This window comes from Mus musculus, chromosome 11 (genome assembly GCF_000001635.26).
Source record: "Mus musculus strain C57BL/6J chromosome 11, GRCm38.p6 C57BL/6J".
Lineage (NCBI taxonomy): Eukaryota > Metazoa > Chordata > Mammalia > Rodentia > Muridae > Mus > Mus musculus.
In genome coordinates this window covers 6,685,183-6,697,888 of record NC_000077.6, presented here as the reverse complement: position 1 = coordinate 6,697,888, position 12,706 = coordinate 6,685,183, and the positions used below count along the sequence as shown (strand labels likewise).

The 12,706-nt window shown below is 46.7% G+C and overlaps 1 long non-coding RNA gene and 1 pseudogene across 1 annotated transcript; both read right to left on the bottom strand.

Annotated features, from left to right (window-relative positions):
• Positions 1 to 1,911: 1,911 nt before the first annotated feature.
• On the bottom strand, positions 1,912 to 2,980 carry Gm39575. Its single transcript, XR_872237.1, has 3 exons — positions 2,916 to 2,980; positions 2,406 to 2,606; positions 1,912 to 2,032 (listed from the first exon to the last, which is right to left on the bottom strand). It is a non-coding gene; the product is annotated as a predicted gene, 39575 (long non-coding RNA).
• Gm11980 (predicted gene 11980) lies at positions 10,578 to 12,155 on the bottom strand (annotated as a pseudogene).

The window sequence follows — 12,706 nt, the reverse complement described above, 5'->3', positions numbered from 1 at the left end:
CTCCAAGGACAAAAGCCGGCAACGCCTTTCTTTATCGTGGCCTGAATTGTGCTTGGATGTTGTGCCTAAAACAAGAGGAACAGAAACTTCCCCCATGTATAATCTTTTTCCAACATAGTATTTTTATTGACTGGGAGTTCCTATAAGGCACACCAGTTATACTTACTTCCCAGTCCTCCCAGGTTTGGCCTACCCTCTACCCTGTGGCATCCCCCTCCCAAAAAAAAAGAACAATAAGATATATATAGAGAGAGAGATGGATATAGAGATAGATGCCAAGTTCTTTTTTTTTTTAGATTTATTTATTTATTTATTATATGTAAGTACACTGTAGCTGTCTTCAGACACACCAGAAGAGGGAGTCAGATCTCATTATGGGTGATTGTAAGCCACCATGTGGTTGCTGGGATTTGAACTTCGAACCTTCGGAAGAGCAGTCGGGTGCTCTTACCCACTGAGCCATCTCACCAGCCCCGATGCCAAGTTCTCATTGCCCATATACTCACTGGAGCATGGTCAAGCTCCCAGCCCCATGTTAAGACCACAAGAATATAGAAATTTGGTATCTTTATATATGCCAATTTCTCATACAGATGTTCTTTATATTGTTTACTTTCCATTTCCAAATTAGAAAATTGATTCTGTGTGTATAATCCTGCAATAACACTATAATAAATATAATTGAAAGGTTATAAAACAAAAAGTTATTTGAAGAACTAATAGCTAAGCTTTCTGAGTTTAATGAACGTATTAATCTATACACATTTTTTAAAAACTAAGACTTCAGTCAAGTATGCTAGTGCACATCTTTGACTGCACTGAAGAGGCAGAGGCAGGTGAATCTCTGTGAGTTCAAAACTACCCTGGTCTGTGTAGCAAGTTCCAGACCAGGTACAGCTGCTCATTGAGACACTGTGTCAAATAAATAAATAAGTAAATAAACAAACAAACAAACAAACAAAACCAAGACTCCAACCAAAACAAAGCTGAGACCATTTGCATAAGCAAACTGGTGAAAGAAGAGAGACAATGACAAGTGAAAGTGAGAAAACAGGCTTTAAAATGACGCTCACAGACAAAGAAACCTCCAACAAGATCAACAGTGCTTCGTTTGCTTCAGACGCAGTCGAGGTCAGAAGGCAGCGGAATGATATGTTCAAAGCCCAGGGAGAGACTGCTGACTAAGACTCTCTCGTGGAGCAAAGCTATTTTTTAAAATGAAGCTGAGGCAGAGGTGCACATCTGTGAGTCAGGTCAAGTGCTCATGAGCCCAAGGTGGAAAAACAAGAGCCCAATGCCCGGAGCTGAAGAGACGGCTCAGCAACCAAGAGTACTTACTGTTCCTGCTGAGAAACTAGTTCAGTTCCGGCACCGGTGGTGGCTCACAACCATCTGTAATTCCAAGGAATCCAATGGGCGCCCACGCATGTGGTGCCCATGCGTATACGCAGGCAAAACACCCGTGCACATAAAGCAAAATACATACATCTTAAAGAGAGGGAGTTGAAGGTCAACCTGGGCAAAGAATATTCTTTAAACTGAAAAGAATTAGCACCAGGAGTAGCTTAAATATTCATGCTATTTTTTTAATGATGTATACAAGGGGCAGGGTTTACGCAAGTTCATGCAAGTGCCTGCAGATGCCAGGTGGTGGATTTCATCCCCTGGAGCTGGAGTTACAGGCAGCTGCGAGCTGCCCAACATGGATGGTAGAAGCTGCTATCAGGTCTTCTGCAGAGACTCATAGATGTTCTTGACTGGGAAGTAATTTAAACACTCAGAAAGAATCAAAGCACTCCACGAAAGCTACTCGCCTGGGAAATAGCAAGTACGGTGCAATTAAGTGCCTTCTTTTTTTTTTTTTTTTTTTTTTGGCTAATGAAAAGATGCAAAAGATAGCATCTGTGAAATCACACTGTTATCCCTGTAGAGAATGGATGTACAATTGACTTCCTCCTCTGATCCATGGAGGGTACAAGAAACTGGAAACAGTGCCAGCATGTGTGTCACGGCTTCTTCCCTACACATAGTCCTAGGATAACGTAAGTAAAATGTATAAATTAAGCACAGTAACAGAATAACACTAGCTAATAATAAACTAAGAACCACTATAAGACTATACTATGAAACGTGTGTGTATATCATATCCCTCCCTCTCCCTCCCCCTTCCCCTTCCCCTCCCCCCACCCCCCCCCCTCTCTCAACCCCTTCTCATTAGCCTGTACTTCTTTTCCTCCTGGGGTGATGAAGGGTGGCACTTAGGTAAGTACTCCATAGTTTCACTTTGGTGTGTCTACACTGTCCGTGTCACTACTCTCACTATGACAGTGGCTCTGAAAACCTTGGGGACTCCTACGGGAGCCAGAGGAGTACAGTGTGGACATGGTGGGTGAGGGGTGACTCACATCCTACGCAGGACGTGACAGGGCAGCACAGAACTTCGTCACACTGCTTGGAGCGGTGCCCATTTGGGAACCTATGACTTGTTCTCCTGGAACTTCCCATGCGTGCACTGTTTAAAGCCGAGGCTGACCACCGCAACTCACATCATGATGAAGGAAGACTGAGGTAAAATATCTGACACTAACAACGCAGAGCGGGTGGAACTGAAGCATGAGGAAATGAGAGCGGGGGAGGCTCAGTCAACGTCAGGAACAAACCACAAATAACAATGACAGTCAGAGAAAAAAAAAAAAAACTCTGTGTTCCCACCCTGCCTCCTAACTTCTTTGAAAGTCATGAAGTCAAATAAAGTGACTTTTTAACTCTTTGATTCTCTGTGAGTTTCACATCACGCACCCAGCCCCGCTCATCATCTCCGTCCCCTGTATCCACCTTTTCAACCTCTATCCCCCACACACAAATAAAACACACCCAAACAAATAAAGAACAAAACAGCATAGAATGCAACTCACCTTGGAAGCTACAGTGTGGCACAGTGTGTCCCACAGAGCACCCCTCTGTCCACACATCTTCACAAGAGTCATTGGTCTGGTTTGAGATCTCTGGGTTCTTTGACACCACCAATACTGGATCCTCATCAGGACTGTCCTGTGTCATGGCGATTCTGCAGCTTTAGGACAACAAGACTGGTCCTTTCGCGAGTCCCAACCATTTGTAGATGATAGAGATTTTGGGGTATCAACTCAGAGCCTTGGATCTGGACCTGGGTAGTAGCTGAGCTGCTCATGGCTAGCCCAACAGTTCTCCCTTATCTGAACCACCAGGGCCAGCTCTCTAGCACTGCTCCAGCAAGCCACCCAATGCCGCCTTGCACGCACCCACCCACTCCCACCCCACCCCTCCCCGTCCTTCACCCTTGGGCAATGGGCAAAAAGAAATCCTGTGGTTGGTGTTGCTCTCATATCAATCAGTTGTGGGAGAGGGTGCAGAGAAGGACGGCCCTTTGTTCAGCCTAGCCTGATGAACTGGAGGCCTGCCTCGATGACCAGAACTTAAATCAAATCAAGTCCAGGAAGAACAGCTCAGGAGGAGGAAGACACAGAGACCCGCAGACCACTGTGCCACCCCCAGCCCTGCCCTCCAGCACACAGCACAGGCCAGCCATAGGCACCCACTTGCTGCCACGCCGTGCGGTGTGGATGGAGGATGCCACCCAGGGGCCCACCAGCCACAGGGCCAGCCTGCTGTGGGAGCCGTCACAATGTGTGTGTCTGTGGTGACAGGTGGGTGAGAAAGAGAAGTGGAGAGGCTGGAGCCTTACGAAGAGAGATGGGACTGGAGACGTGGGAGTGGAGATGCGGAGCCAGTTCATCCACATAGGACGGCAGCACGTAGGGTTTGTACCATGTGTGTCTGCAATACGTATAATGATCAGCGCACACATATAGAGACCAGGAAGGGAGCAACACAGGGCTACAGTTCTGTATCTTATTGGAATTCAGTCAACATAAATCTGAAGTACTTTCATGTTAAGGTGCATATATAAGCCTCAGAAAAAAAACACAAAGAAAATTCTAAAATATACTTTAAAAATAAATAGTTGGGGGGCTGGCGAGATGGCTCAGTGGTTAAGAGCGCCGACTGCTCTTCTGAAGGTCCCGAGTTCAAATCCCAGCAACCACATGGTGGCTCACAACCATCCATAACGAAATCTGATGCCCTCTTCTGGAGTGTCTGAAGACAGCTACAGTGTACTTACATATAATAAATAAATCTTTAAAAAAAAAAATAAAATAAATAAATAGTTGGGCCACCAAGATAGCTCATTGAATAAAAGCACTTGCCTGGTGACCTGAGTTCAAGCTATGGAACCCAAAATGGAAGGAAAAAGATGGCTCCTGGGAGTAATTCCCCTCCCCTTCCACCCTGCCTTCCCCCCACCCCCTATTAATTTATATATATATATATATATATATATATATATATATATATATATATAAAATACCTATTTAAGGCAAAAAAAAAAAAATGGGTCCTGGGCAAGAAAGGAGAAGCCCTTCAGTCTTGAAAGATTTTGAAAACAAAAATGCAAATTTAAAATACAAGGTCTGAGTCATGAGAGGACCTTGACACAGTAATTGTTCCTTGAGACTACAAGATTCCTTTAAGCCAGAGAATGTGGCTGGTCTGGAGGGAGAGGGGGAAAAGCAAAGACATCTACTTTAAGGCATGGGTAAAATTGCACTGTGTGAAATGAAGAATGAATTCAGAAGACATGAGAGAGCTACGTGGGAAAGCATCTTAGGTGTCTCTGCTGGATGTGGGGGGGACATCCCTCAGCCTTTTATGTCTGAGGTCCCTAAGTTCATTCTTGCACCTGTCACTCATTTTCCTTGGATCCAGACACGGAGGAAGGCTGCAGACTCAGACTGTCAACTCTGAGAGGCAAGTGCCCACCCAAGACTGAGAAATAGAGAGCTATCCCATCTCTGAGTCAGGTTCACCCTGGGAACCTCTCACAGACTCAGGCATAGTTCCAGCAAGGTGTCTACTAGAATCTGCAAGACTGTAGCTGAGTGTGGTCTCATTAATCTCCTAGCTGAAATCCAGGGTGAAGCAGACCACATCAACAGGAAGGGATGGAGGGTGACCAGGAAGGGATGGAGGCTTGCCCGGCCTGGGCTGGGCGGGACTGGGATTATCTGGGATTCCCTTGGCAGGTCCTGAGGCTCCCTGCTCACCCAGGTCTTTACCGTTTGAGCAGCTCATTGCTCTCCTTGGACTTAATTAGTGGGTCTTAACTTCTCTTTGGTAGAGTCTCCTTCCAGACCCTCCCAAGGCTTTCCTTTCTTTCTGTGCCTGCTTCAGTCTGTCCTAAACCCCTGCAGCTCTCAGCAGCCTGAAGAAGAGTCTCATGTAGCAAGAGCTCAGTGCCCAGAGCACACAAACTGGTGCTAAGCAACCGCCTTCTGCATATAAACCAGCTTTTTATGCCTTCATGTTCAGAGAAACTGAGAAAACCTAACATTGACGTCTCCGCCTCTCACTGGGAAAGTGTTTCTGAGGGCATATCTAATCAGTCATTGCTGCTATGTCCCTTCTTCTCAGTACTCTGACCTCCGTGTTTGATACCTGTGACGTATACAGATCCATGAGACCCTGCTCATCCAAGACTTAAGTTCTGCAGGCAATCCACCTCCTGTGTCCTGAAAGCCAGCTTTCCTGACAACTTTCAGAAACACAGAATCTGTTGCCCAATTTTTAAAAAACATATCCAGGGCTTGAATTTCACTACATCCTTTGCACGTAGCATGTCCCTTAATTTTCTAATCTTCTTTCTTGATCAAGCTAAATATTGGAGTATAGAGTGGAAGATCTTGCTATGTAGCCCAGACTGCTCTGAAACTCGGGGTCTTCTGGGGAGGGGGAGAGTACATAATCACCTCTCTCATTCTCTCTCTCTCTCTCTCTCTCTCTCTCTCTCTCTCTCTCTCTCTCCCCCTCTTCTTTCTGCCCACCCCCTATGACCCATCCCCCATCCTACATGTGTCCCAGACACCGTGGAAGAGGCCCATGGCTTGGCTTCTGTGAAAACAACAAATGCATGCAGTGATCCAAGCTCCACACATAGACTGCCACACAGCAGAAAGGCAGGATTATACTCAAAAGCCATGAGATGCTTGGAATGAGAGTTCTCATCAACCAATGGTACCAAAACACCAAGCACCAAGCCAGGCGTAGCCACAGGACAGCATGTGTCCCCTGCCACGCCCAGAGCTCTTCTGACTTGGTGGTTCATGTGTGTGTGTGTGTGTGTGTGTGTGTGTGTGTGTGTGTGTGTGTGTGTGTGTGTGTTTCACTCCCTCCCTATGGCCTGCAGACAACTGACTGCTTTTATTTGCAACTGTCTGATTCCCCTCTCAGTCTGACCCTGACCGCTCACATCTGAAAGGCTATTTCCTGCTGACACCCATCACAAGAAGCTGATTGCTGCTTGCTCATCTCCAGAGGACAGATTTGGTGATGGAAAGGGTCAAACTTCTGCTCTGTTAGGAAGAAATACCGTGTCCTTGGTTTTTTGTGTCTATATATTGCCTTATACTCTAAGAATAGTGTGCTTTAAAAAGAAGAGATGAGATGGGGTAGCCATCTACGCTGGCCTCTGAAAGTCACTTTCCTGACTTTGAGTGTCCTCATTCCAGGCATGTGCCAGGTCCTCAAAGTACAGAAAAAAAACAACCCCCGACCCCAGCTCTGTCCCTTGCAGGCAGCTCATGATAGGGGTGCCTGCTGACTTCAAAGAAAGTGTCACTATGGTAGGTGATTTCCCAGAGGGGCTGCTGGAGAGAGCAATAGTCTGAGTAAAGAAAGCTTGAGGGGCTGCAAAGTGGTTCCGAGGGTACAGGGCCTTAAGGCAAGCCTGATGCCCTGAGTTCAGTGCTTAGAACCCACATACATGGAGGATGAGAGAATCAATCCCTACAAATTGTCCCTGACCTCCATATGCATGCCATGATAAACGGGTATATCTTTTTTTTTAAGATTTATTTATTATTATATGTAAGTACACTGTAGCTGTCCTCAGACACACCAGAAGAGGGAGTCAGATTTTCTTACGGATGGTTGTGAGCCACCATGTGGTTGCTGGGATTTGAACTCTGGACCTTCGCAAGAGCAGTCGGGTGCTCTTACCCACTGAGCCATCTCACCAGCCCAAACGGGTATATCTTGTACACACGCAATAATGATTATGATGATAATAATAATGCTGATGATGATGGTGGTGATGTTGATGATGATGATGATAACATAAAAAGGCCTAAGGAAGAAAAGAGCTGGGGCTTTGGACCCTCCGGGGGGGTGGGGGGGGTCAAAAGAAGAGCTAAAAAAAAAAAGTGCCAGAAGCTCAGGGCATCTAAGCAGGGAGCACCCAACCAACCACCCATTAGCAAGCTGTAGGGTGGATGCTGGCCTTGGGGTCTGTTATGGCTTGAATATGCTTGGCTCAGGAGTGGCACTATTAGAAGGTGTGGCCCTATTGGAGTAGGTGTGTCACTGTGGGCCTGGGCTTTAAGACCCTCATCCTAGCTATCTGAAGATCAGTATTCTAGCAGCCTTCAGATGAAGATGTAGAACTCTCAGCTCCTCCTGCACCATGCCTGCCTGGACGCTGCCATGTTCCTGCTTTGATGATAATGGACTGAGCCTCTGAACCTGTAAGCCAGCCCCAGTTAAATGTTGTCCTTGTAAGAGTTGCCTTGGTCATGGTGTCTGCTCACAGCAGTAAAACCCTGACCCAGACAGGGATATCACCCAGTTCATTGCAAGATGCAAGCAAGAGCCCAGCACAGTCCTGTGGGGATACAGATCTTCCTCCACCACTCTCCTTCTATGACCCCAGCACTGATCACCATGAGTCAGTGTCCTTGAGCAACAAAATGTCAGAAAATGGCTTTCACCAGCAGCTAGTTCAGACCACGCTTTCCCATCCCAGGAACTGGCTGCTTTTTCTAAACTATGTAAGATTTAAAGGCGTGGCTGATCTCTGACTTCCCAGGACCTAGTTCGACCTCCCCATCCATGGCTTGTGGGGTGACTGAGTCAATGAGTCAGAACCTTCCAGCTCCAACAATGTCCAGTTCTTTAAACTCGGAAAAGAACGGTCACCTTGTCAACCACCTTCTCAGAAAGCTTAGGGGTCGGTTTAGAGAATGAAGGATAAGGACCAGGTGACCCTGAAGAAGCAGCCCCTGAGCGCTGTGGCCTTTTCCTCCTGACAAAGTCACAAGCCATTTCCCACACCCCAGTCAGGAAGAATGGACTTTCAGATGGGTCTCTGGGCCATGGATGTAGACAAAATGTGCAACAGCCAAGTTATGGCCTGCTGAGTGGACAGGGTCTGCAGCCAACAGGCTGGCTCACAGAGGCCTCTGGCCCTAGAACATGGTGAAGACTGCTGCCTTCTACCTCAAGGGAGCTGTAGCCTGCTTCTCTCTCTCTCTCTCTCTCTCTCTTTCTCTCTCTCTCTCTCTCTCTCTCTCTCTCTCTCTTCATTGTGAGCAGCTCTTCGCATTTTATTTTTCACACATACATGAACTCTCTCCTTTAGCCTTATTTAGCAAAATAATGGTCATTTACATGTGTGAGACTCTGCACATAGCCCTGCTGAAGAGGTAAAGACAGACCCACTGCACGAGCTCAGACCCTTGCACTCAGGCATGCAAATAGCTATATAACTATTCTGATCCATTGCTGCTTCTTGTATCCATTTGGTAAATGGCTTTCAAGGAATTAATCCATTGTGCTAATAATGGTTTGAATATAAAGTATTCCCCACGGGCTGGAGTAATAAAGGCTTGGTTCTCAGGAGTGCTTTTGGGGAGACACTAGAAACGTTGGGGGTTGGAGCACAGACGGAGGAGGTAAGATGGGAGAGGTGCATCCTTGGGGGCAGTATGCCTTCAGCCCTCAGGTTCTTTACAACCAGAGATCAGTCACACCTTCCCACCACTGTAACTTTCTGCCTCACCTCAGGTAATGGAAGCAGCCAACCTGGCCTGAAAGCAAAAACCAAAGTCTGTCCACTCTCCTTTATGCCAGGACCTTTTCCACAAGATCCTGCCAGGCAGAGGAGGGCGTCAGACAGCCTGAGACTGAAGTTACAGATGGTTGTGAGCCACGACATGGATGCTGGGAATCGAACCCAAGTCCTCTCAGGAAGAGTAGCCAGTGCTCCTAACCTTTGAGCCATCTCTCCAACCCCTCTTGTCTTTTTGATACTAGCATTGTAACAGGCGTGAGGTTATACCTCCTGTTGGTTTGAATTTTTTTCCCTCTTCATTAGTGATGCTGAGAATTTTTTCATATACCTGTTGGCCATTTGTATGCTGTTTATGAAATATTCAGTTCTTTATTCTCTCTCTCTCTCTCTCTCTCTCTCTCTCTCTCTCTCTCTCTCTGTTTTAGCATCTTAGGTAACCTATGCTGGGCTCAAACACATGACCTTCCTGCCTCAGTCTCTCAGGTGCTGAGATTAAACTTGTGCCCTTGTGCCCAGCTTCTTTGCCCAGTTCTTGCTTGGGTGATTTGTTTCCTGGTTATGGAGATGAGTTCCGTATTTTCTTGACATCAATTGCTTTTTAGTTCTGTTCCTTTTTCAATTAGCATCACTTAACAAAGGTTTTCCTAGGGAGATGCACGCACACATCTACTCGCCCCCGATAGGGAACCCATGGCAGACCACCAAAGCCCAAGTGGGTGAACTAATGAGTTCTGTTGCGGTTACTTACATGTGTTTGAGTGGGGGGTTAGTTATGAGAGCAGAGATGACAGCTACAGCACCAAGGCCCACCCCAGCACTGGTGACAGCCCTGGAGCACACTGCACAGCCTGCAGGCAGCTCAGCCGGTTTCTGCTTCTTCAAGGCAGTTGGTCTGATCTGAGCATCTTCCTTGAAGCGTGGCTCTGATCTTTCAAGGGGAACTCTTGAGCTTTTATAGCTTACTCTAGCAGGGAGGGGCCTCCTGATTCTACTTAGTTTCAGACACTTCCTGGAGCTATTTTGAGTTGTTTTCTTTCCTAAAGGTTTTGACCCCAGAGGAAACTTATAACAACAATCAGTCAGAGGATTTGGGGGGCTGTTTTTGGTCTTGTTTTTGGTTTTGAAGCAGAATTTCATTGTGTGGCCCCACTGGCTGGGACTAAGAATCGATGCAACCAGGACACAAGGGAGTATACTGTAAACACGTGGCCTCTGAGGAAGGAAACTGCAATAAGAAAGAAAGTCTTTGAAGATTAAGCTAAGCATAGTGGTACATACCACTAATCCCTGCACTCGGAAGGCAGAGGCAGGCAGATCTCTGAGTTTGAGGTTAGCCTGCTCTACATAGTGAGTGCCGAACAGTCAGAGGTACACAGAGAAACCCTGTCTTGAAAAAAAAAAAAAAAACACAGAAAATTAAGTGATGAGTAAGTAGACTGGAGAGATGGCCCAGCAAGAAAAGGCAGCTAGTACCGAGTCTCATGACCTGAGCTAGGTCCCTGGAGCTCTTGTGGTGGACGGAGAAAAGCGACACCCATAACCTCCCCAGTACTGTGATGCACCTCCACCCATACAAGAATAAGTAAGTGAAGGTAATTGGGTTTTATTTTTCGTTGTTCAAGGTTTATTTGGTGTTTTCCTTGGCATGACACTTGGGTGGTTCCATCCACAGGCAGATCTTACATTTCACATAATAGTGCAATGTACTCCACTGACACATATAGTACACAAAGTATCCTGTAGAGCAGCTATGCACAAGATATGCACAATGGACTTACACACTGGAGCCAGGTTATGACTAGCTGGGAACTTGTTGGCCTAGGCCTGTTTGGTGTGGGTGTGCAGCTCAGCAATGCAGCAGGCTCACAGGATAACCGAAGCCTGCACACAGTTGGCAGTGTGTCTCGGAAACAGCGGGACTGTCGCGCTAACCAAGTTACTACTACACAAGTACTTACTACTACACAAGTACCACTTAGCAGCAGCAGGGTAGAGCTGTGGGACCTGAGGCTTTCTCCCAGACCACCTCAACACAACTGCACTGGCACAGCTCAGATAGGAAGGAGACAGTGTGTGGTCTCCATAGAAACCCTGCTGCAGCCTGGACAGTGAAGTTCTAGGACACCAGGAAGACTTTAGAACTGCAGCTCCTTCTGGATTCCCCAGAGGGCGGGCCTTCTCTTGAGGACTCAGAGCCACCTTTCCAACATCTGAGGTTCCATTTTGTCCCAGGATACAAGGAACACTGAGGAAGAGATCATCACTGATCCCATAGAGACCCTTAGTCATGGTGGAAATGCGTGCTCCTAAGGTTCTTCATTATGCTCTCAGCCAAGTCTGCCATGGAGAGGCCAATAGCCCAGGATGTGTAACCTCTCAGCTCGATCACCTCATACGCACTGTCAACCACCTGCTTATGAATTTCCACTGCTCCTTGTCTACCTCAGTGCCCAGTTCCCGGTTCAGAGACTCAGGGAGATGCCAGCAACGTTCACACCATGCCACACAGGCACATTGGAGTCACCATGTTCCCCCAGGACCCACCCGTGACACCTCAGTGGGTGAACCCCCAGCCTTCCTCCCATCAGATAATGGAACTGAGCTGAATCCAGATAGCAACCACTTCCAATAAGTTGGCTTTTGGGAAAGCCACTGACTTTCCAAGCCATGTAGGTCAGATATCCACTGGATTTGAGACAGTAAGCAATTTGCAGCATGGACTGTACTACGAAATGTCAGAAAAGATGAACTTGAAGATGTTTACATGTCAAAGGACCAAATTGAGTTGGTTCTCTCCCTCTTGCTGACAGGCTCTCTCCCTCTTGTTGACAGGTCCCCGCTGTGATAATGACCAGCTTGGAGTTTGCAGTCACACTACAGTCTTTGCTGGAGACAACTTTTAGCATTCTAAGGATAAGGCTGCCATGTTGGAGATCCATCATCACTCCCTTTAACTTGTCTTCCATGACATCAGCAAGGCAAGTCATCTGTCAAGTCCTTCTTTAAGACACTGATGGCACAAGCTATGCCAACAGCACCAACCCCAACAACTCTAATCTTGCTCTGGGGCATCTGTTCTTTTAAGAGGATTCACAATCAGCTGGTCCTTGGGGGTTGCCATCTTGGACTTTGAATCTTTTGGGTCCGCTGGTCTTGGGGGCGACAAGAGGGTAGCAGCATGGTCTGGGCTCAGTGACAGTGACTCCAGCACTGGTAGTTGTTTTTATTATTTTTTAAAAAAGAAATTATATTGAGCGATGGAAGGGAAAGTGAGAAGCGGAGATGTGAGACCCCGCATGACAAAGGAAACCAGAAAATCTGGACCACAGCACCGCCCACGTCCAAACCACATGCGTCCTGATCCAAGCTCTGTAGGATGATAGGTTGACAGGAAGCTTCATCGTTAATTTAAAATCCTACAGAATATTCCAGTATTACAAAAACAAATCAGGAAAAATAAACCCACAGAAAACTGAGGCAAAAAACAAAAAAGCACGAGGGAGAAATGTTGTACAAATCAAGTGAAGAAACTCACACTCCCTTCTTTGAAAACAAAATGAATCAGAATAGCTGTACGTCTACACCCCAAAAACAATTCAATATAGTTTTTTAAAAGTCTGATCTGGGTGATAAGTGTACAGAATTTCAGAGGCTGAGGCAGAAGGCCTGTGAGGTTTTACTGCAGTAGGGGTGACATAGTGAAATCCTCTCTTCAAAAAACAGATCTTGCACATGAATCCCCTCTGGGGTTTTGTGGGTTTG